Source organism: Protopterus annectens, chromosome 1.part1, assembly GCF_019279795.1.
Source record: "Protopterus annectens isolate FY-2018-M chromosome 1.part1, PAN1.0, whole genome shotgun sequence".
Classification (NCBI taxonomy): Eukaryota; Metazoa; Chordata; order Ceratodontiformes; family Protopteridae; genus Protopterus; species Protopterus annectens.
The window spans coordinates 626,001,765-626,027,634 of record NC_056726.1 but is presented as its reverse complement, the minus strand read 5'-3'; positions in this window follow the sequence as shown (position 1 = coordinate 626,027,634).

Below are 25,870 nucleotides of genomic sequence, written 5' to 3'. Positions count from 1 at the left end.
CAGAATCTTCTCTTGTTAATCAATTTTGTCAAAGCTTGTGCATTACAACTGCAACTTTTGTACTGTGTTTACTGATCTCTTCTACTGCATTTATTATAAGGTAATAGAAAACCTGGCAAAGTCTTGTAAATGTATAGAATCCCACATCATCAGATACAAGGTTTACCTGAGCATCTGACACCATGCACAGCTTTGTACGTTCTTGTTTCTGACCTTTATCAACACTAATCCACTGAGTCCAAATGCAACTCTTTGATTGCATGTCATACACTTGGCTGTTCATTTCTTCTCTTGGTGCCAACGCACTGTAAAATAAAATGTTAGTGCCCCGTTGGCTTCAGGGTCACTGCAGTGTACTTCAGTGCTTCACTGCTGCATTCCATGACTTTAACAAATACTGCTGTAGCCTGCTAAAAAGTACTGTAGCCTGCTAAAAAGTACTACTTGCCTGCTATCAGATTACCCACTTTATGTCAAATTCCAAAGCAACCTTGGCACTCTGAATGAGAGGAAATTATTTTCCTAAATCCTCTCTGAAATTGTTGTTTTGAAACTCTTATTTTAGTTATCTGCAATATTTGTTGATACTGTTTTTTTACATTCTGTTTATTTTATATTCACACAAGTTCTGCATGCAGCTGACATGCTGTATTTAGATTTCAAGAAACATAAGAACGAAAAGATTTCAAGAAACATAATATTGTAAGTGTATGAGCAAGGTGTTGAATTGATATTCTTTTGGTTACTTTAGAAATCGTTATGTCACGACTTAACTTCTGCATCACAAGTTTCACATTTGCCATTCTTTTGATAAAATAATTTGAAATGCACACCATAAATGACTACTAGTAGTATAGATTAAAATTATATAATCACATGGGGAGCTTAAAAAATCGTGCTTGTACACTGATGAGGTGACAAGCTTCCCATTGTTGTCCCTAAGGCTGAGGAGTAAGCTCTGTGTTTCTGAGGGGAAAGTGGATGGCTAAGCACTGAAAAGATTTCTCTACTTGTTGGTCAGAATGATGGACTTTGTCTACTACCTGTCATTGATCTATGAGGCCAGCTATGCTTCAAAAGCGGATGGTATTTGCAAATGCCCTAGAGTAATGTTTGTACTGCATATATGTACGTTATGACACAGGTTGACAGTAGGGTGTATAGTCATACTGACTGCTGCAAGGATGCTTTTTCTACAGATTGTCACTTTACTCAGGAATACACAGTGGAGTACTGAACTTCTGCAAGGGCATTTACAGACTTATACTGCTGTCAGTGGAGAATTGAACTCCCGCAAGGGTGATTACAGAGAAACAGCACTGTCACCAGAGTACTGAATTCCTGCAAGGGCATTTACAGACATACACCACTGTCACTGGAGCACTGAACTCCTGCAAGGGCTTTTACAGACTTACAATACTGTCAGTGGAGACCTGAACTTCCACAAGAGTGATTACAGACATGTAACACAACCACTGGAGTACTGAACTCCTGCTAGGGCTTTTACATACTTACAATACTGTCAGTGGAGAATTAAACTCCTGCAAGGGCAATTACAGACATATAATGCTGTCACCAGAGTACTGAACTCCTGCAAGGTTGTTTACAAACATAAGACACTGTCGGTGGAGTACTGAACTCCTCCTGCAAGGGCTTTTACAGACTTATAATACTGTCAGTAGAGAACTGAACTCCCACAAGGGCGATTACAGACATACAACACTACCACTGGAGTACTGAACTCCTGCAAGGGCTTTTACAGGCTTACAATGCTGTCAGTGGAGAACTGAATTCCTGCAAGGGCGATTACAAACATACTGTCATCAGAGTACTGAACTCCTCCTACAAGGGTGTTTATAGACATAAGACATTGTCACTGGAGTACTGAACTCCTGCAAGGGTTTTACAGACTTACAATACTGTCAGTGGAGAACTGAGCTCCCATATGAGAGATTAATGACATACAACACTACCACTGGAGTACTGAACTCCTGCAAGGGCTTTTACAGACTTACAGTACTGTCAGTGGAGAACCGAACTCCCACAATGGCGATTACAGACATACGACACAGTCACCAAAGTACTGAACTCCTACAAGTGTGTTTACAGACATAAGACACTGTCGCTGAAGTACTGAACTCCTGCATGGGCAATCATAGGTATACAACACTGTCGCTCTAGTACTGAACTCCTGAATGGGCATTTATAGACATACAGCACTGTTATTGGTATACTGAACTTGCACAAGGGCAATTACAGACATATAATACTATCACTGGAGTACTGAACTCTGACAAGGGTCTTTACAGACACATGCCACTTTCACTGGAGTACTGAGCTCTCACAGGTTCATTTACAGACATTTGACGCTGTCACTGGACTTCTAAGCTACCTCAAGAACCCTTACAAGGAGGCAATGGTCTCACTGGAGTACTACACTGTTAAAAGGACTCTTGCAGTCATGAGCAGACACAAGAATTGTTACTAGAGAAATTAACTCTTTTGAGGGCCCTTAAAAGCATGAGACTTTGTCTCTAGAGTAGTGAATTCCGTTAAAGGTGCCTAAAGGCATGCGCCATTGTCACTGGAGTTCTGAGCTCTGATCAGGATTCCTACAGGCCTTATACATTGTTACTGATGTAATGGAATGTCACAAGAGCCTTACAGGTATGAAGTATTGTCAGTGAAGTGCTTAGCTTCGACAATGGCCATTGAAGGCATGAGACATTGTCATTGGAGTGCTTAGCTCTGACAATGGCCCTTGGAGGCATGAGACATTGTCAGTGGAGTGCTGAGCTCCCACAAAGACCATTGCAGGCATGAAACATACATTTATTTTATTTTTATTTTATTTTATTTATTTTATTTTATTTACATTTGTTGACCGGGAGTGTCTGACTGGACGTAGGTCCATTTTCAGCGGAGGCCCGGGGAGAAAAGCTCCACAGTTAAAATAAACAGACAGTAGTTACATTGGATTACATACTGATTAACAATATAATATAGCAATTACTTACAACATATTTACAGATGAAGAACATAGTACATCAGTAGACAACTAGAATCTTTTGCTTGTTAACAAGGAGAAATTAATAGTAGGCACTAAACAGCCTATAATTGCAAAGTACCTTGCTAAGGAAACAGCTCCTATACTTTACAAAGAAAAAAAAAAAAAGCCCCAAACCAGGCATGTCCAAGGGTCAGCTTCCGGTGATTTCTCCTGTCCACCTGGTGAATCTGGGCATACTGGGGCAATGCAGCAATTGCCTCATGTACACAGACAACCCTCTCCTCCTTCCACCCAACACTACAACCTGTGAGAGATGCACTTACATAGCCAAAATGGAAGCAAAGCTCTCTCCACCCAAGATTGTGCTAAACAGTCAAGAGGAGAAGGTTAACACCCACACTACACCTCAAGCAACACATAGCCCTTCTAAACCCACACCACCAACACCCACATATAACAACACTAAATCCACATATGCAGAGGCCCTTAACTGTAACCTGCCCAAGCAACAAAGACCTCTGAAGCTGAAACGCAAACAAACACCAATCACAACCAATGTGTCACATAGTTCACAACACCAGTGTGCCACCCAGCAACAGCCCCTAAGGCAAGACAATGTACCTAACACTTTAGTCATAGGTGACTCTATAGTCCGGCACACTGATGTCCCTCTCACCAGGTTGAATAAGGAGAAAATTACAGTCAACTGCCTGTCGGGTGCCAGGATCCGCCACATAACGCATGCACTCAAGTCACTCCACAACAAGTACAAATATGACTCTGTCATTGTCCATGTTGGAGTGAATGACTTGAGACGTACCTCCCTGGACTACATGAAAAGAGACATGGAAGAGCTCTCGGATCATGTGGCCCAGGCAGGTATGACCCTAGCCCTGAGTAGCATCCTGCCTTAGCCCAGAATGATACCACAATATAAGGATAAAATGATTGACTTCAACAATTGGCTAAGCTTATGGTGTCATTCAAAGGGGATCCAGTATCTGTCTGCCTGGGATGACATGATTGACAGACCACGATGCTTTGCCAGAGATGGTCTGCACCTGTCGCCCTGGGATTCAGGTTACTGGCTAAGGCTCTTGCCACCCCTATAGTGCCTTTTTAGGCAAACTTCAAAGGACAAAACCACCACTGTAACAGGTACAAGCATGCAAAATCTGAAGGTAATGCTACTCAATGCTAGAAGTCTAAACCTCAAAATGCACTCTCGAGGCACTCCTAAAAATGGAGAACATCGATATCTGTGCAGTAACTGAGACCTGGTTCAAGGCTCCAGAGAGCACCCTGCAATACCAGGCTACAACTCTTACCACACTTTTCGCCACCAAACCAGGACCGAAACACTAAAGGTGGAGGAGTGTCAATATTCACCAAGGATATTCACACCACCAGGCTAGTTGGCCAACACAATGTGTCTGAAATTCTCCAAGTGCAACTAACACTAGGTAAGACTGCAATCCAAATTGTAGCTTGCTACAGATCCCCACCATACCCCAAGATTCTCACTACACCTTTCTAAACATACTGGAAAATATTAAGATAGAACCAAACACCCTAATACTGGGTGATTTTAACTACCCTGCCATTAACTGGGAAAACTACTCATGTCCCAACACCTTTAAGAACGGTTCTTGGAATTCATAAATTCCAATGCCCTGGATCAACTAATCCATAGTCCCACCAGGGCTCCAATATCCTAGACCTGGTCATTACCAACATGGGAAATCAATGCTCCATACCTATGGTCACCCCTCGTTAGTCAGGTCTGACCATAAGCTAATCACCCTTAACATCCACATCCCACCCCACCCCCAGTAAAGAAACCACCATAAAAACTTCTCCAAAGCCAACTTCATGCTACTCAAGTCAGAAGTGACAAACTTCATGACACCCATGCAGACGGGAACTGAAAGTTCAACTGCTGAATCCTACACTAAGGCACTGTACGAGCACATCCACTCATGCATGAATCGTGCCATCCCAAATAGAACCAAAATGCTCTCATCCAAAAAGGAAGCCAATCTGGTGGTCCCCTGCCATAAACAAACTTTACAACAAAAGGAAGAAACTTTTGCAGAAAAGAGGAAAATCCCAGGATGCAAAACTCCTTACTAGCCTCAGTAAGAAACTGAGATGCCTCATAAAATCTTCCAAAGCTAGTTACGAAAATAAAATTGCCAAAGATGCCAAAGACAACCACAAAGCATTCTATAACTATGTCAAGAATCTAAATGGCAATGCTCAGATCTGCTCTGAGCTAAAACAGAATGGCATTAAATATACTGATACGAAGGATATTGCCAATATCCTGGCAGATCGATTCAGTGCCAACTTCACCCCCCTCTCACCCCCTAAATGGCCCATCCAATACCGGAAGATTGCCAAGTTCCAGTAATAACGGCCACACAGGTACAAAACTCACTCTCTAAAGCCAAGAATACAGCATCCATGGGACCAGATGACATCCCGGGCTGTGTACTACATGAACTACAATATGAACTGGCACCTCACCTAAGTGTCATGTTTAATCATAGCCTCACCTCAGGTTTCGTGCCCACTGAGTGGTGCAGAGCTACAGTTATCCCAATCCACAAGGGGGGATCCACCTTGGATCCCGGAAACTACCGTCCCATCAGTCTGACAAGCCTTATCTGCAAGGCCATGGAGCGTATTATCATGGAACTTATAAACAAAGACATTGGCAACCTTCAAACACTGGACCCCACCCAGTTTGGGTTTGTGAAGGGCCATTCTTGTCTCCTGAACCTGATTGACTTCTTTGAATCAGTCTCCAGAGCCATGAACAAGGGTAAGGTGGTCCACACAGCCTATCTAGACCTTGCCAAGGCCTTTGACACCATCCCCCACTCTGGAATCATAGATAAACTTACTAAGTTGGGCATTAATCCCTATGTCACCCAATCAGTTGCTAAATGACTTACTGATAGAACCCACACTGTAAAAGTAGCCAACTCCAAGTCCAGCTCCAGACAAGTGACAAGTGGAGTACCTCAGGGTTCAGTCCTGGGGCCGCTCTTGTTTGGCATCTACTTCTCTGAAGTACAGGTCAACACTAAGGGACTCTGGCTAACAAAGTTTGCGGATGACCACAAACTGGGAGCCATTATTGAATCCCCAAATGATGTGGATACTCTACAAAAGGGCCTTACAGAAACAGATGCTTGGTGCCAGAGCCATGGACTCAAGCTCAATGCCAAGAAATGTATTGTTATCCCCTTTGGGAAAAAACATGTATCCATGAATTACCATATAGGTGGCAGTACACTAAACACAGAAAGTGTGATCAGAGACTTAGGGACACAGGTGGACAGTGGTCTCACCTTTGATAACCACATTGCCACAACAGTCAGGAAATCCTTCTATGTGGCACACCTCATCACGAAGGGCTTTTCATCCAGAAAAAAGGAGGTCATTGTCCCACTGTACTCATCCCTCATTAGACCCATTATAGAATACAACGCCCCATTTGGTATGTACCTCTCAAGACATCTGCAACAACTGGAAAGGCCTCAGAAATACCTCACTAAAAGAATCACAGGCCTAAAGCAGATGCCCTACGCTGACCGCCTTAAAAAACTCCAGCTATACTCTGTCACATATCGTCTACTCAGAGGCGATCTCTGCTTAACATACAAGGCCATGTCAAACCCAGAGCTGTTGGACATGCTACACTTAAAGAAATCCCAATCCCTCAGAGCTACACGCTCCAGGGATCTAAACCTTGTCATCACAATAAACAAAACATGCTGGAGGGATAGGTTCCTGACCCAGAGACTCCCCAGACTCTGGAACAGATTGCCCATACATGTCAAGCAGAGTGCCTCTTTGGACCTCTTCAAGAGGAACCTTGACGATTGGATGGGAGAAAGGAAATTCACCCCAGGGATCACGTCAGTCACCCTGCTAGACAGGGGTCCAGGAAAGTAAATAATGTGGGAAGAAATAGCCAGGTAATTGTTATGGCTAGGCTTGTATAGGCCCTAGGGCTGATAGCCTAGTACCAACCTATGAACCTATGAACCTATGAACATAATAGACATTAACAAATGTTACAATAAGAAGTTCCTGCTGTATAATAAGTACTAGGCTTATGAGCATGTGAGCTTGCTATAATCAAGGTAGTTAGTGGGGTGGAAAGAAAAGTAGTGGTTGGATGGGGTGGGTGATTTTAGAGTGGGAGTTGCAAGGGCATAGCCAGCATGTTTTTAGGTGCGCTTTTAGTAAAGTTTTGAAGTGGGTGCATGATAGTATGGAGGTAATTGTGGGTGGGAGGGAGTTCCATAATTTGGCTATGGTGCAAGAGAATAGTGCTTTACCAGCAGAGTTATTGGCTTTAGTGATCTGCAAGTGATTTTTGTTGCTGGATCTTAGTAGCCTGGTGGTGCGATAGGGTTGGAGTAGATTCTGGAGGGATGTGACATTTAGTGGATGGTTTACTAGTTTGTGGGTGAGTGAGACTTGATACCATTGAAGGAGGTGAGGGAGTTCAAGCCAGCCCAGTTCAGCAAGTGAGAGACAGTGGTGACTACAGTAGGATGCCCCTGTGGCGAATTTGGCGATTTTGTTGTAGCAGGTCTTTAGCTTGTTTAGATCACATTGCCTTAGGTTGGTATATATTGGAGAGGCATACAGTAGGGTATAATAGTTGACAGACATCCAGAATTAATTTGATAACTGGTTACATCACGTCATATTTAGAGGGGGTTTAGTCCTGGTTACATAGAGGCAATAAGTGGTGTAAGGGGAACCAGCAGCGTTTGCTAAGATGGAGTAGTTTAAGTATTAGAATTAGAGTAACTGGATCAAATGTACTGAAAAATGATATTACATGCAACAGTGTTTCAATTAATACTCCTCTATTTTAGGCTTGTGTGATATACCCATAATGTACCTCATCTGCTTCTCTTAGTCTCAATTAAACTGATTTTTTTTTATGAGGACTGAAATATTTTGTGTATGTTGCACAAATGTGTTCATCTGACATTTCTCTTCACATGTGTTAGGTAGTCTGTTTAGCTATGTCACCTTGTAGACACTTCAGCATTAGCAAACATCCTGTACTGAAAACAAACAAAGCTGCAGTATTACCCAAGCAAGAGTCTGACACATATACAGTATATAACTTCAACACCCACCCAGCACACCATGACACTGTCCGACCTTGAAATTAACATACCTAGGCCTACATATTAGTAAACATGTACAGAAGAGGGCCACTGAGCATTGCTTGAATGAAGGGCATAACCAGCTCTTTAGTGACACTGTGTTACATATGTTTTTATGACTCTTAGAATTTGTCTGATAGAAGTTTGCTGTTTACTGGGGAGACATAGGAATCCTGATCATACGCTTTGAGTCACTGTTAAATGTTGTATGAATTCTAGAGTAGAACTATACAGTTCTACTGGCCTGATGGTGAGAAAAGACAGGAATTAGTTATCATGCGTACTTTATGTTAACTGGTGAATGTGAGAAGATTGCTGTATTATTACTGTCAGTTTCCTTTCAATGCTTTTTGCTCCTTTATTTTCTGACTATCCATCCTTCATTAATGTGCTCATTACTTCACCATTGTCAGCACTACATATTAGTGTAAAGGGTATATTTTTTGTTTACTTAGCAGTTCTGCATACTTTCATATGGGTAGCAGTGTGAGCTTTAGGGATGACTATTACCTTTAGGATACAATCATCGTTTTCTGTTAAGGTCATTTTGTACTGTATACACTAGGAGTCTAGGACAAATGAAAAATGTCTTCATTTTCTGCAATGTCCTTTCAAAACCCTTGCACTAAATACATTCTAGAAAATGTTACGCTTGAATATTTTTTTTTAGTCACATCCTGAGCAAATAACAGTATTCATAATTCAAATTTGTTATTTACAATTGTAGTAAATCTTCAGCTACAACCTAAAAAGATGCCTGAATACATTTTCCACAGTGCAACATATCTAAGTGTGCACTTAGTCACTGTCTTGAGTACCATTTATGGTAAGACAAACAAGATAAATTGTATTCATCGTGCATTAAAGGAAAACACTGCTGAGTGTCACATCCACACTATACTGAAGAAGGTGATTCCTGCTAGTGTGCTGATATGTAGCAGATAAGTCTACTGGAGTTTTTAAATTCTTATATACCATTTTAATACAAACCTGAGTGTACTTAGCAGCAAGGGAAGACACCCATTGAGAAGTAAGTGAGCAGTAACCCTTTATATGTTGGTGACCATATAGTCTGAAACTTCAGGGTTAGTGATGGGCTACACTCAGAAATATTTTTCAGTATCCACAAGTCACGTAATAGAATGCTATTTTACCTTATTAATCATAAATATATGAAGAGTAAGTGAATATTGATCCTGCACATGTTAAACATGTTCAGGGATGCATACCTTGCAGTTATGATGTGTTGCTCACATGTTAAACATGTTCAGGGATGTATGCCTTGCAGTTATGATGTGTTGCTCACACAGTAAACATGTGCAGGGATGCATACCTTGCAGTTATGATGTGTTGCTCACATGCTAAACATGTGCAGGGATGCATACCTTGGAGTTATGATGTGTTGCTCACATGTTAAACATGTTCAGGGATGTATGCCTTGCAGTTATGATGTGTTGCTCACATGTTAAACATGTGCAGGGATGCATACCTTGGAGTTATGATGTGTTGCTCACATGCTAAACATGTGCAGGGATGCATACCTTGGAGTTATGATGTGTTGCTCACATGTTAAACATATTCAGGGATGTATACCTTGGAGTTATGATGTGTTTCTCACGTTAAACATGTGCAGGGATGCATACCTTGTAGTTATGATGTGTTGCTCACATGTTAAACATGTTCAGGGATGCATATCTTGGAGTTATGATGTGTTGCTCACATGTTAAACATGTTCAGGGATGCATACCTTGGAGTTATGATTTGTTGCTCACATGCTAAACATGTGCAGGGATGCATACCTTGGAGTTATGATGTGTTGCTCACATGTTAAACATGTTCAGGGATGTATACCTTGGAGTTATGATGTGTTGCTCACATGTTAAACATGTGCAGGGATGCATACCTTGGAGTTATGATGTGTTGCTCACATGCTAAACATGTGCAGGGATGCATACCTTGGAGTTATGATGTGTTGCTCACATGTTAAACATGTTCAGGGATGTATGCCTTGCAGTTATGATGTGCTGCTCACACGTTAAACATGTTCAGGGATGTATGCCTTGCAGTTATGATGTGTTTCTCACATGTTAAACATGTGCAGGGATACCTTGGAGTTATGATGTGTTGCTCACATGTTAAACATGTTCAGTGATGTATGCCTTGCAGTTATGATGTGCTGCTCACATGTTAAACATGTTCAGGGATGTATACCTTGGAGTTATGATGTGTTGCTCACATATTAAACATGTTCAGGAATGTATGCCTTGCAGTTATGATGTGTTTCTCACATGTTAAACATGTTCAGGGATGCATACCTTGCAGTTATGATGTGTTCCTCACATGCTAAACATGTGCAGGGATACCTTGGAGTTATGATGTGTCGCTCACATGTTAAACATGTTCAGTGATGTATGCCTTGCAGTTATGATGTGCTGCTCACATGTTAAACATGTTCAGGGATGTATACCTTGCAGTTATGATGTGTTGCTCACACGTTAAACATGTTCAGGGATACATACCTTGGAGTTATGATGTGTTGCTGGGTATTTTAACTCGTGGATGCTGTCTACAGGTTCTGCAACGATGGCATGCATTATTTCCAATGACATTATTGATAAGAATATGATAACGGACTAAGTAACTTTAAATGGTACACATAGTCTCATTTGCATTGGTTTTGCCCACATCATTTTAATATTTTTCTGGTATCCCTAGTGCAAGTATGCAACATACTTTGTTATTTATCAGCATAACCCATTCATTATTTTCCTTTGACAGAAACATAATCCTTAGTTGCTTATTTCTTTTTCAGAACACTAATCACAATGTCTTGAGGCTGTAAAAAACTAGAAGGTCAAAAGTGAGTATTTTCTAATGGTTGCAAACTGTAGGCAAACAATGAATACCATGTAGCAATGTCACAGAGGTTTTCATTATTTGTTAATGATGCTTTCTCATAATTCCATTTTACTAGATTAGAGGATATCTCACTCCTGAGTTTTGTGTTGAATAAGAGAAATGCATCATGGTTATACTGCCACATTTATTTTACATAAATGTTGTAGCCTGCTTCAAAATGTAGGTAAAACACAATAAAAAATATTTGAACAATGGGTAGTACTGTGGCTTGGTAGTCGATTATCTGCCTCACATCCCCAGGGTTTGGGATTCAGTCTTGGTTTCATATCACCAACTGTGTAATGCTTTATATATTCTTTCTGTGTCTTTGTGGGGTTTCTCCTGACTCTTTGATTTCATCCCTCAAACATGCTGCTTGATTAACTCTATTAAATTGCAGGTGTGTGTGTGTGTGTGTGTGTGTGTGTGTGTGTGTGTGTGTGTGTGTGTGTGTGTGTGTTTATATATATATATATATATATATATATATGTGTGTGTGTGTGTGTGTGTGTGTGTGTATGTGTGTGCGTGTGCATTTGTGCATGTGTATTTACTGCTACTGTGCCTGAAATGGTCAGAGAAGGACTAGTTTACTAACAATGTCACCAAATAAATAAATACATGGGAGATGGGGCAAAAAGCATACCAGTCTTATCTAAGGGGGTGTGATACAAAAAACTCTTGGTTAACAAAGCTTTATATTGTATTCAGTAGGGAGAGAAGCCAGTAGACTAGGTGAGCCTATTTGTTTGTTTGCAGGTAAAATCCTTGCTGTCTCCTTTGTCAACATATTCAGAATGCCAATGAAAACATGAAAATATTTTTTTCAAATTGATTTTTACTTAGTGTCTTTATACTTTAGGTCACATATTTCATGAGAAATTGCATCACTTCAGAAGTGCTGGGCAGAGTATAATATGTATTATCCTCATCAACCCTTGCAGTACTTGTTAGACATGGGTTAGCACCAAAATAATTAAGAAAATATGTACTCCATTTCAGAGAACTCACAGGAAGGGTAAATGTTTTTATTTTTATTTTTATGTATTTATATTTATTTATGTAACATTTGTTAACCGGGAAAGTCCGATTAGGTTCCACAGATCCTGTTTTCAGCGGAGGCCCGGGGAGAACTGCTCCAAATGTAGTGATAAAATATATAAAAGATCCTCCTGCAAATTACTTAATGCATGGTAAATTCTCAACCAGGTAGAACGCTATGTTCAAAATCTCACAAGCTTGAATAATCTCACTTTAGGCTACAGTAGCACCAATCAAAGAAGTGTTCTCATAAAACATTACACTTAACTCTCTTATAGTAGAGCCACGTTCCCCAACTGTAAATGTCCCCTTTACCCAACCCAGTATTGTAACCCCCTCACCTTCATTTAACAAAAAAAAAAAAATCTAGCATTCCTACTCATACAGAGAACAAAATATTAAACCTTCCCACTGGGTTACCTATGGATTTTGTGACAAGAGAAATATCAGAAGTCATTTGGAAATCAGACCGTCACAGCAATTCGGTTTGCCAACATGGAACTTCACTGAGTCTGGTGCTTTAGATCACTCCGTCATCCTGACAGTTATACTAGCAGAGCTGAGTAGGGTTGCTGATTTGCCTGTGTGTCACAGTGGGACATAATAACATATCCTGAAAAGACACCCCGACCCTTCACTAAATATTAACTCCTAGTACTGCTTAGACACAAATCAACAGTCCAAACTTAACTTCAAAACTTTGTATTGTGCCATAAGATGGGGAGGCTGATAATAGACATTGTGGGAGAAAACAATACAAAAAAATACAAATAAAGATGCAGTAATGTTTAGCTGCTTACCAGAAACAGAATTTAGAAAATAAGATGTCTCCGCCCATTCTAAAATATCTAGCCCTGCTCCACTCGCAAATCCCAGAATAAGTTTATACCCCCACTTCATGCATCTTCACCGTATATTGTTTCATCCTCCTTCCATTTCCTTTCCTGCATTCAGCAACCTTCAAGTGCCATGCCCTTTCACCCTCAGCAACCCTCTCTCAAGCTACCCTTTATATTAACCACTCTGTTTTTCATTCAACAAAAATGTATAGTTTTCTCAAAACTCAACCAAAACCAAAGTCAAGTAAAGATAATTTTCCATTCTCAACCAGTTAAGACTGTCCATTCTTCCCATCTTGACTACAGAAAAATGTTTAACCCCCCCAACTATACCAAAACATGTTCAAAATGTTGAGTCCTCTTATCTCATCACAGCACAAACATTCAGTATCATCTATCCCAAAATACATAGCACTACTGACATCTTCAACCCCAAATAATTACTGTTCTCCCACTCTCTTATATATCTTTGAATTACTGCTTCCCCCCACCCTCATCATCTCTTTATCTCCTATCCATAGTAAGAGCAGTCCAAAATGTTTAGGCCCCAGCATCAGCAAACATAATTTTTATTTAGTTCTTCCCCAGTACATAACATGTAGACCTGGGCCATTATCCAGTTCCAGATAGCTAGTTCTCCACCATCTAAAAAAATAACTAGATCCTACTCAAGCAACCAGCTCAAATATCCAGCCTGTTTGAGGTCATAAATCAAAAAATTCAGCCTGTACCCAGTATGATCAGCTGTCAAATAAAATGATTGAGTGATTGCATATTTTTATTTTTTCATTCTCTAACCTGGTAAATGAATGCCTCCTTCGAATGTTTTCAGACACATTCTGGAGTAAAACTCTATTAACCCACAAAGTGTATGTTTTACCTATGCTCAGTACAGTTACCATAAAATAAGTTAAGCTTCCTTGATTTTTCTGTAGTGAGAAATTTAACCTGAAAATGATGAAAAAAGGTCAAATTATTTTTGTTCACTTCACCCCTCCATGTTGGAATTCTCCTTATACCCTACTTAAATATGCCAACTCCGTGGCTGTACAGCAGTGAGGGATATTGAAGAAGTCTACTGCTGGGTACCTCTAGCTTGCATAATACAAGGTGATGTGATTTTGATAAATAACTATATAAAAAAAATAAAATGAGTGGATTAGGTAGCACAATATTATCTTAGGTGCAATAAAATTTAATTTGGTTATAGTTTAAATTTCTCTAGGGAGAAATCATAAAGTACTGAAATGTGGGTAGGTTTGGGTTGGTTTCCCAGGAGAAAATTCATAATATAAACCTAAGGCATAAGTTACCATATTTTAGTAATTTGTATAACAATAGGGATAATATTTCTAAGCGAGACTAACGCAAGTATCTAACTTACAGCACACATTTTATGCTAACGGGGACATTATAAAAATATGTGTCTGATGGAACACACAACATAGAACTTTTAAGTGTAAGCATGTGAAATCATAGTCAGAATGATAAAGTAAATGAAAGACTTCCCAAAAACAGTTATGCAAACATTAATTCCAAGTAGTTGGGTCAAATAATTCAAGGAACTTAAGTTAGTGGCTTGAAAGGTAGACCAGTTGCCTTTGATGCCTTTGTTTCTTTCAGGATGCAAAGGTTGTAAGTTATAATCCTGCAGTGGTTGTTTGCATTAATTTTTCCAGTACTGACAGTCTCGAAGCATACTTCACTTTTGGATATATCTTCCTTTAGATGAGACATTGCACTGATGTCCCATCTGAATGAGGCACTGGAAGCTCAGGTAGATGTAAAAAAACTCACACAGCACTTATTAAAAACAAAACAAACAATCAAACAAACAACAAAGCATAGATGTTTTTTTTCTTGTATCATGGCCAAATTTCCCTTCATTGATACTAATACCACCTCAGGTCTCCCTTGAAAATCCCTTGAAAATAGTCCATGCTTAGTGAGAGCAACTTATTCAACAAAAACATCAGTAGTTATATCAACAAATAAAATAATCCTAACCTTAGTACGTAGCATCAGCAAGTCATATCTTGTAACTTAATTTGTTAAGACAGATATTGCAAATCTAATATTTTTAGCAAACATTGAACTTAACCACAAATCCTCTGACAGTGTTGTAAAGTGGGAGGGCTGATACTCAGCCACATGGGGATGGAAGCCCCCAAGAAAATATTAAATTTGTGGATGCCCATATAGCATACTAGGACTGCATTTTTCTCTGAATTAGCTTTTTTCTCTATGGCCTACAGTGACTGCACATACTTTAGAATGCACCCACCATTTCGTGTTTTGAACATCAGTACTGAATTACATTCCTTAAAACTGATATGCAGTAATATGTTACTGTGGGCTGCAAAGTGATGTAGCAGTTAGCATTGCTGACTTACTGTCTGCATGGTAGATTTAACTGGCAAAGGCATTAGCCACCCTTGTGTTTTTTAGATAGTGTCAAAATAACCAACCTCCCAACATAACAAAATCTTTTTATAGATAAACTCAAGGTACTGCTGCTTAATGCTAGGACTCTAAATAAAAAAAATACCCACTCTGGAAGCACTCTTCACTTTGGAAGATGCTGATGTCTGTGCAGTCACCAAGACATAGTTCATAGGCATGGGAAACACCCCAGCAGTGCAGGGCTATAATGCCTTCCATATGTTCAGACCACAAAATGAGTGTGAAAGAACCAAAGGAGGAGGTGTATCCATCTTTGTTAAGGATAAGTACATCTCCAGATTGGTCAAACAGTATGACTCTCTTAAGCTAGTCCATGTCCAATTAACTATAGGGAAAGCCCCTTACCACGTTATAGCTAACTATAAGTCCCCCACCATAAAACAGGGAAGGCATATCGCATACCTGGACATACTGGAGTCACTTGCCATACAGCCCAACACGTTACTCATGGCCAACTTTAATTATCTTATCATCAACTGTTTTTTGGATTATCAATGCAAATGCTCTGGAACAGCTAGTTAGCACACCTACAAGAGGCTCAAATGTCCTGGACATAGTACTCACTAACATGGGAGAACATTGCACACCCTGTGTAATGTCCTCACTGGTAAGATCGGCCCATAAATCAGTCTCATGTGATGTAATTATAAGACCAGATACCCCATCAAGCTCAAAAATGCTTAAGAATGTTTCTAAGACAAATTACCTTCTACTAAGTGATGGTATAAGAAGTTTCAAACCCCCCTCAAATGCAGTTAACACAGACTCCTATGAAGAGGTCTACACCAATGCCCTGCATAACCACTTAAGTAGTTGTATAGAATCAGCTGTACCTGACAGGATTAAAACCAGGTCTTACCGAGAAAACAAGCCACCCTGGTGGACCCCTGGTATAAACAGGCTATATAACAAGAGAGAGAAACTAATGTCAAAAACAAGACAGAAATGGCTCAGCAGAGGAAGAAATCCCTCTCCAGCTTAACTAGCGAATTAGAGATCTTGCCAGGTCCTACAAAGCTAATTACAAATCCAAAATAACCTCCCTATTTAAAGATAATCGCAAAGCATTCTTTAACTTTATCCGAAATCTAAAAGAGAATACCCAGCTATGCACTGAACTGGTTGTGAATGGCACCAACCATACTCAAACAGAGATAAAACCCAACGTGCTAGCTGGCAAATTTGGAGACAACTTCGTCATCCCCCCCAAGTATACCTGCCACCATTCCTCAGCCTATTATATCAAGAGAGCAGGTCATCACAGCACTCTCCATTTCCAAAAATATGGCATCAATAAGACCAGACAACATTTCAGGATGCTTTTTAAACAACTTAAAACATGAGCTAGCAGATCCACTTGGATCACTGTTTACTCTCAGCCAGAGAATTGGCTATGTTCTGGAAGATTGGAGGACAGCAACAGTAATCTCTCTTCATAAAGGGGGACCATCAACCGACCATGGAAATTAGAGGCCCATAAGCTTGACTAGCCTCATCTGCAAGGCCATGGAAAGAATCATTATGGACCGTATTAACACGTGTATATGTAATCTCTAAACTCTGGGCCCAACCCAGTTTGAATTCATTAAAGGTAGATTGTGCCTGTTAGATATTGCTGATCTCTTTGAGAAAGACCCCAAGGCCCTGGACATGGGAAAGACAGTGCATACCATCTGTCTTGACCTAGGCAAGGCATTTGACACAATCCCCCATGCAGGTATTATAGAGAAACTCTCCCAGTTGGGGATTAACCTCTACATTACCAGATCGGTAACCAATTGTCACACTGACCAGACATATACAGTCAAAGTGGTTGACTTCACATCTAACAAAAGATCTGTCATCATTGGTGTATCATAGGGTTCTGTGCCACGTCCCTTACTGTTCAGAATTTATTTCTCAGAAGTCCAGGCAAACATGGAAGGCCTGTGGTTGACCAAGTTCGCTACTGATTGCAAATTGGGAACAATCATTGAGTCCCCCAGTGATGTTAATATACAATAGACAGGGTTAATGCAGACAAATGATTTGTGCCAAAGCCAAGGATTAAAGCTAAATGCCAAAAAAAAAGAAAAAACATAGTCATTCCCTTTTGGAAAGCTGACATCCATGTTAATTACAACATAGAAGAAACATACAACAAGGAAACACACCAGAAAAAGGAAAACAGCTATGGAACCAGGCAACCGAACAAACTGGAAAAATGACAAGTGCAAATTACTTTATTAGCATTTTTGTTCAACAAGTTGTGAACTTCATCTGATAATTCATGCCTGAAGAAGCAATAATTTATATCAAAAATACACCTATCAAATTTCATTGAATTAACAAACAATTAAAATTATCGAAACAAATTATGCAATCAAGACACCCCAACCTTAAAAGACCCAACATTAAAATAACATTAATGGATATAAAACAAATATGAATAATACATATACCTTTTCCTTCCAACCTAAAACCATCAAATCAGAAACATAAAAAGAATATCATATCCCCAAAATAAACAATATATTTAACTATCTATCTAATGCTTTAAGTTTTAACAGGCCTTAACTCCTTAGCAAAACATGCTAAAGACTGTTTGGGACACAGTTTTAAATACATGGCCATTGATACAATTGTTTTGGGAGTAACGGGTGGACCTAATGACTTGCACCTAGAAAAGAAGGAGCTTTTATGGCACTTAAGGCTTAATGTCTTTAGCTGGCCAGTGCTCAATGATATGTGTTCTATTTCTTGCCTGTTAAAACTTCCAGCTGACAAAGAACTGCAAGTTAGTTCAATGTGTACTGTAAAGAGACATATGGAATTGTAACAGAAATGTCTGGACCAATCACAGTGATAAATGGAATAATAAATGACAAAAACAGAAAGAATGCATATGTGTTAATGTGGGTTTGTGTGTGTGTGTGTGTGTGTGTGTGTGTGTGTGTGTGTGTGTGTGTGTGTGTGTGTGTGTGTGTGTGTGTGTGTGTATGTGTGCACATGTATGTGTGTTTGTGTGTCTATCTGTGTTTGCATGTGTTTTGTCTTTTGAATATGTCTGAAGAAGTTCATGTGGAATTGTTAGTGAATGAAAGTGCTCACACATTAAAGGCTTTTTAGTTCTCTCAGGCTGTGACCTCGGATTTATTGTTTTCAGTTTATCTGTTTTTTTCCTTGTTTTTTGAGTAAAAATTAAAAATCCACTTCAAGCCCATCTGCCCAATTTTACCTAGTTGAGCATTCACCCATTGCAAAAGGTAAGACAGATTTGTAAACATAACATGACATGTACATGGGTGTTTACATGTTGCAGTACATTTTTTGTATTCAGTAAACACAAATACATGGTACTGCATGGTCTTCCAACAAGAAGGCGTACAGTACCTCTAAAGGGCCAGCCCCTAGACATTCCATGGGGAGGTGCATATGCTAATTAGTCATGTGATTTCTCCCATGAACTGCCCCAGGGCAGTCATCTGCATGGCTGAGTGATTCAAGAAAGTGCTCAGCTGTGTAGATCAGTATGGTCATCCCCAACACATTGTGGTAGCAAACTGAGTCCTACAAATGTGCTCACCTGCCAACATGAACATAGTAGGGGGACCCAGTAGACACCAGGGCTTACTGCAAAAGTGCTATAATGGCAACAGGAGTGGGCTAGGGGGAAACACCAGACACCAAGGAAAATAACTGTTTTAAAGTTCTGTACCAGGGTCATTGTTACTATGGGGACAGGGGTAGGGGATACACACTGTGATGTACTGGCACCAGTGTTACTAAAGGGATGTAAGGTTACTATGTACACTAGGGAATAGCGCCATGTGGCAGACAACAACATGATGAGGATGGGGGAAAACACTGGACACAACTCTTAAGAGCCATAATGGCACCAACTATAGTATGGTGATCAGGTGTAGAGGGGACCAGTAGACAACAAAGGAATACATTTCTGCGATGGCACCAAAGTTTTTACTGGCACTGGGGCTTGGGGTGAAATCACTAGATACCAGGATAAGTCCTTAAAATGCAGCAATGACACCAACAGTACTGTGGAGACTGGGAGATACACTAGACACAAATAAGTACCCCTTAAAGTGCCCTAAGGCACATAGAGCCTTACAGGGATCAGGAAGATGGTAAATCACCAGAACGTACAGTCTTTAGTACTATGAGGCACCAATGGTACTATGGGGAGGGGCAACTACTAGACCACCAGGGCCTAAATCATACTTGCCGTAATAGCACTAAAGTATTATGAGAGTGGGGGGAACACAGCAGTGTAAGGAAAGAGACTGGAGTGTGTGTGTGTGTGTGTGTGTGTGTGTGTGTGTGTGTGTGTGTGTGTGTGTGTGTGAGTGTGTGTGTACGTGCTTGTGCATGTGTGTGTGTGTGTGTGTGTGTCTGTGTGTGTGTTAGTATATGCGTGATGTGTGTATAGGTGCTTGTGTTTGTGTACGTGTGTGTGTGTGTGTGTGTGTGTGTGTGTGTGTGTGTGTGTGTGTGTGTGTGTGTGTGTGTGTGTGTGTGTGTGTGTGTGTGTGTGTGTGTGTGTGTGAGACTGGAGGGGGATTTCACTGCCTAGATGAGCAGTAGGTTACTACTGTGGGCTGATCTGCATATCACAGTAGTACTTGCCATTCAGGAAACATGTAAGTTAGCTGATAATGAGATCCAGACTCATTGTGGTTAACATGTAGTGTGACATTCCTTATGTGATTGTTGAGTCTATGTGTGACAAAGATGTGACCTTTAGAAATTAATTTTTTCTTTTTGTTATAACTAATAACTTACCTACAGAAATCTCAACTGAATGTAACTATTCCCATGTTGGTGGTAGAGATATCAGCACTGATGTGTGGATCAAAAAGATATCATCAACATACATCTTATTATACAGACCTCACTATATGAACTAACACTTCACATGCCATACTTTATTAACTTGTGTGCTGGATTGTCTGCTTTGTAACGTTTAATACTGCTGTGGGGTCTGGAAGAACCACAGCCTGTCTTTATCCTGTTGTAGGCCTATAGGGTGATATTTTCACCATAACCAAAAAGTCTTTTGATAAACCAAACTTAGATATGGTTTCCCAAAAATAGTACCATGGTACCAGATTAAAATCAGATTGGTCATTGAGGATCTGAGACACAGCCATGGTGTTCCTGATGCTTACATATCAATATAGTACTGGTGATCTCTGTACAACCATTGAGATTAACATGCATTTTACAAAACTAGAATAAGGTGGCTGTATTGACCCAGAAATGACAGTCACTGATCAGACTACCAAAATCATCATATATAAATTATAGTTACCCTGTATCATGGTACTCATCAAGGCAAACCATAAAAGAGACTCTTTTCGAGAATGGAGAAGGTGTCTTCCACTTTAACTGTATTCATTACCAGAGTATGAATGGATGAAAAGAGGAGAGAAAGAGAGATGACAATAAAGAACCCCTTCTACATAACCCACATATATAGCACATCAACAATGTTAACTTTGATTGTACAACCTGTTGCATATATTGTATGTTATTATATGAAACTGCAGACTTTGTGAGACAACTTAGAAAACAGCTACACTCTTATGAAGAAAATGTATATATAATGTGTCCGCCCCGTAGTCTCTTAACCTTGAATTATCCTCTAGTTCCTACATTCCCAGTTACTTAAAATGCACTTTATTCAGCTGTCTTTACTGTATTTGTGCTTCTTCCTGCTTTATTTAGCTTTTTGCTGCAGATTCTTAAAGTGTTCAGTTGCATTTAATCTGTTGTTGCAAATATCAGTACTTGTTAGTAGCCTGACTATGTTGTCATTGTTATTCTAAGCCTCTTATTTCTGATTTAAGCACTTGGACTCCAAGCTAGTTATATTACATATGGAAGGTTTGTGGGCTACAGTCTTGTGGCAGGACAGGCAGCTTACACCATTCGGAGTTCGGAATTAGTGGTTGAAGGCTTATTGTGTCTGTTATTCTGAACGTTTCTTAGTTCTAGTTTGAGCATTTGGGCTCCAAAGAAGTTATTTTACATTAAGCAGGTTTGGGTTATATGCTGTTGTGGGAGGAGAGGGTAACCTCCACCCTTCTAAGCTGGGAGTTGCCAATGAAGGCTTATTGTGATACTTATTCTAAGTGTCTTTGTTCTGGTTTAAGCATTTTTGTTCAAAACCAGCTATTTTAAATTAGGAAGATTTATGGTCTACACTTTTGCGGCATTACTGTCTTGACAGAATTTTTTTAACTCCTAGAGCCTTCAGTTTGCTCTTACCTGAGAATTGCTCATCAAGTTCCTTGTCTTATTGATCTATTGAATATTTAAATTTCCCTTACTCCTCACTAGCAGATCAGTAGCTGTGGATATACACTTCTTGACTCTCTCTGTGGCCTGTCTGGGTATTCTGAGACATTGTAACAATTGCCTCATGAACACTGACAACCCACTTATTCTTGATAAAACAGATGAAGTATGCCAGAGGTGTAGATACACTTTAACGCTGGAGGCTAAACTCTCTTATACAGCAAAATTAATCCTATAGAGGTTGTCAGTGACACTTATACCATGCCAACTGCACAAGGAAAAGACCCTACACATAAAACTACTTATGTTGCAGTAATCTTCCTAAAATAGTAAGACCTCTGACACAGTACAATCAAGGAAAGGGTTCTCAGCCATTATGTAAACACTCCATTAAAGCACCACCCTCAGCTACACATAGTAACACTGTAGCGCCCAACTAAATTTCCTAACCATTGATGATTCTATAGTGAGGCACACCAATGTCCCCCTCACTAGTCTGAGTAAGGAGATTGGCGGTTATCTGCCTTTCCAGAGTTAGGATCCATCAAGTCACACAGGCACTCTGGTCATTGAACCACAAGTACCACTATGACTCTGTCATAGTCCATGTGGGTGTTAATGACCTGAGATGTACCTCCCTTGACTATATGAAGTGAGACACGATCGAGCTCGCTGGTTATGTGTCTTAGGCAGGTATGAGCCTAGCACTGAGCAACATACTGCCTTCTCCAAGGATGACACTACAGTATCAACAGAAAATGATTGATTTTAACAGTTGGCTTAGTTCTGGTGTCAATCAAAGAGGGTTCAATATTTGACAATTTAGGAGAATATGGTTGACAGACCACCCTGCTTTGCCAGGAATGGTCTGCACTAGTTCCCTTTAAGCTTCCAGATATTGGCAAAGATCTTTTTAAGCCTCTTATTGCCTGTTTTAGGTAATGCCAAACTGATAAACTTCCTGATTTAACTGAACCTATGAAGGAATACTTAAAGGTGGTACTGCTCAATGCTAGAAGTTTTAACAGGAAACTTCACTCCCTGCAAGCCTTCCTCTCCCTGGAGAGTGTAGACATTTGTGTAGTAACAGAGACATGATTTAAAGTCATAGAGAGTACCCCAGTAATGTAAGGTTATTATGCCTTTCACACCTTTAGACCAGCTACTGCACAAGAGTAAATTAAAGGTGGGGGGGGGGGTTCAGTATATATTAAAACCAACCTCACATTCAGATTAGTTAAAATGTATAACCCAGTGGAACTTTACATGTGCAACTCACTGTAAACAGGATCGCTTACCATATCCTTCCCTGTCCATATCCCAGGAAACACATACTACCTTTCTCAATGTACTATAGTCCTCTACTGTCCAACCCAATTCGATCTTCATGGAGATATCAACTATCCCTCTATAAATTGGAAATCCTATACCACTTCTAATTCACAATCCCAGAGATTCATAAATGTTGTTAATGCCAGCATCCTGGAATACTTGGTCCATTCTCCTAGCATCCTGGAATACTTGGTCCATTCTCCTAGCATCCTGGAATACTTGGTCCATTCTCCTACTAGGGATACAAACATCCTTGACTTTGTACTCACAAATGAGGGGGGAGTGATGTTCCTCATGCCACATAATGTCTTCACTTCTCAGATATGACCAAACGGCAGTATTGCTTGAAATAAAAATTAACTTGGGGATTCTGAGAAATGAAAACCTTTAGGAACTATTCCAAGGCTAACCTCTCTCTAACAAGCGACACCTTGGCTAAATTCCAAGCACCCTCAAACCCAATAATCACCATAGCATATGTGGAGCTATATACACAATCTCTGTACAGCCATAATGATCGCTATATAGAGTGAGCTGTGCTAACTCATATTGAGAATAAGGCAAACTCAAAAGAAAATCTACCTTAGTGGAATCACAGTATCATTCAGTTATACAACAAAAGAAAAAAATTTTGGCCAAGCGTTTGAGGAACAAAGCCATACATACTAAATGCCCCCTGACTAATCTTATCAGGAAGGTAATGATAATTAATATTTCAAAGGCTAAATTTAAAGAAAAAATAGCTTCTCAGAGAAAGGACAAGCACAAAGTTTTCTACAGCTATGTCCATAACCTCAGGAGAAATATGCAACAATGTGCAAAACTTATTGTAAATGGCATTACCCGCATTGAAGCTGAGGCTATTGCCAGCCTTTTGGCTTATAGGTTCATCTCAAATCCCTCTCCTCACCCCCCCCCCAATTAGTTCAAAGGAAATACCGCATACCCCAACCATTACTAGAGAACAGGTCATCAGTTCACTTTCCAGTGCCAAAAACACAGCATGAATTGGCCCCGATAACATCCCAGGATGTTTAATAAATGCCATGAGACATGACACCTGAATCACTTTTCAACTGGAGCCTTGATGCTACAGTCATTCCCCCACATAAAGCGGGTCCGAATACTGATCAAAGTAACTACAGGCCCATAAGTCTTACCAGCCTCATATATAAGGCCATGAAAAGAATCATCATGGACATGATAAATGAGGACATAAGTAATCTGCAAATGCTACACTCATCACAGTTCGACTTTGCTAAAGGCAAGTCATGCTTATTAAATTTGGTGGACTTCTTTGAGAGGGTCACCAAAGCTTTGGATGAAGGCAAGACTGTGCACACAGCTTACCTAGATCTGGGCAAGGCTTCTGATACAATTCCCCACTGAGACATTACAGACAAGCTCACTAATTTAGGTATAAACCCATTTTTCACCAACTGGATAGCCAACTGGCTCACTGATAGGACCCAGGAGGTCAAAATCGGTGAGGCCACCTCCACCAAGAGGCCAGTCATTAATGGAGCCCCCAGAGCTTGGTACTGGGCCTGCTCCTTTTTGGCATCTATTTCTCTGAAATAGAAGCAAATGCTGAATGTTTATGGCTGACTAATTCTGCAGATGATTTCAAGCTGGTCGTTATCATCGACTCCCCTGCAGACACTAGCATTCTTCAAGAAGGTCGATCTCTGAATAACAAATGGTAGCAAAACCATGGTCTTAAACTAAATGCTGAGAAATGTATAATTGTACTCTTTGGGAAGTCAACCATCCTGGCTAAGTACCATGTTGATAATATGCCCCTAAGTGTCGACCCAGTGGTCAAGGATCTGGGTACACTTGTAGACAGTAGCCTTACATTTGACCACGATGTGGCCACAGTGATGAGGAAATCCTTTTATGTTGCACAAATTATAAGTAAGAGCATGGCATCTAGGTCCAAAGAGGTCATTATCCCACTGTACTCTTCCCAGATCAGACCAATCACAGAGCACAAATCTCCCTTTAGTATGTACCTCACCAGGCATATGCAGCAACTAGAGCGACCTGAGGGGTTCCTTACAAAAGGAATACAAGGAGTAACAAACCTGCCTTATGCAGAGCCCCTTAAAACCCATTTTCCTCTACTCAGTCTTCTAGAAATTGCCTATGGGTGAGCTATGCCTGGCTTACAAGTCATCCGCAAACCCCATATTTATGAATCTCCTGCATATTTGTAAGTCAAAGAGTACCAGAAATACAAGTTCTAGGGACCTGAATTTTGCTGTGACTTAAACAGAACATATTGAAGAGACATATATGTGTCCCAGAGACTGCCCATCCTATGGAACCGCATTCCCATCCATGTGAACCTGAGTTCATCTAGTACCCAGTTTAAGCGTGGCCTAGACCAGTGGATAGGGACTAGGCAATTTACACTGGGGCTGGCACTGATGTCCCTTTTGGACAGAGGTAGTTTATAAATGCTTGGCCGTCAGTGTCCTGTTTGGATACAGTACGTCGTTATTCTTTCACGAAAACTTGACAAGGCTTAGAAAAGCTGCACCCCCCCCCCCAAGTTCGTTAGCCTAGTAACAATCTATGAATCTATGAATAAGAGAAAACAGCACCATAGTCATATGGTAAATATATTAGATGCACTTTTTCCCATATTTGGGGTATTTACTTGTAGTGTTAAAAAAACATTTGGAAATGTTGGCAGAGTTAAGTAAAGTATTTTTTTTACAAAATATTTTTGGTTAGTTAAATGATAAAATGTATTTATCAATTGTTGCTAACAATTTCAC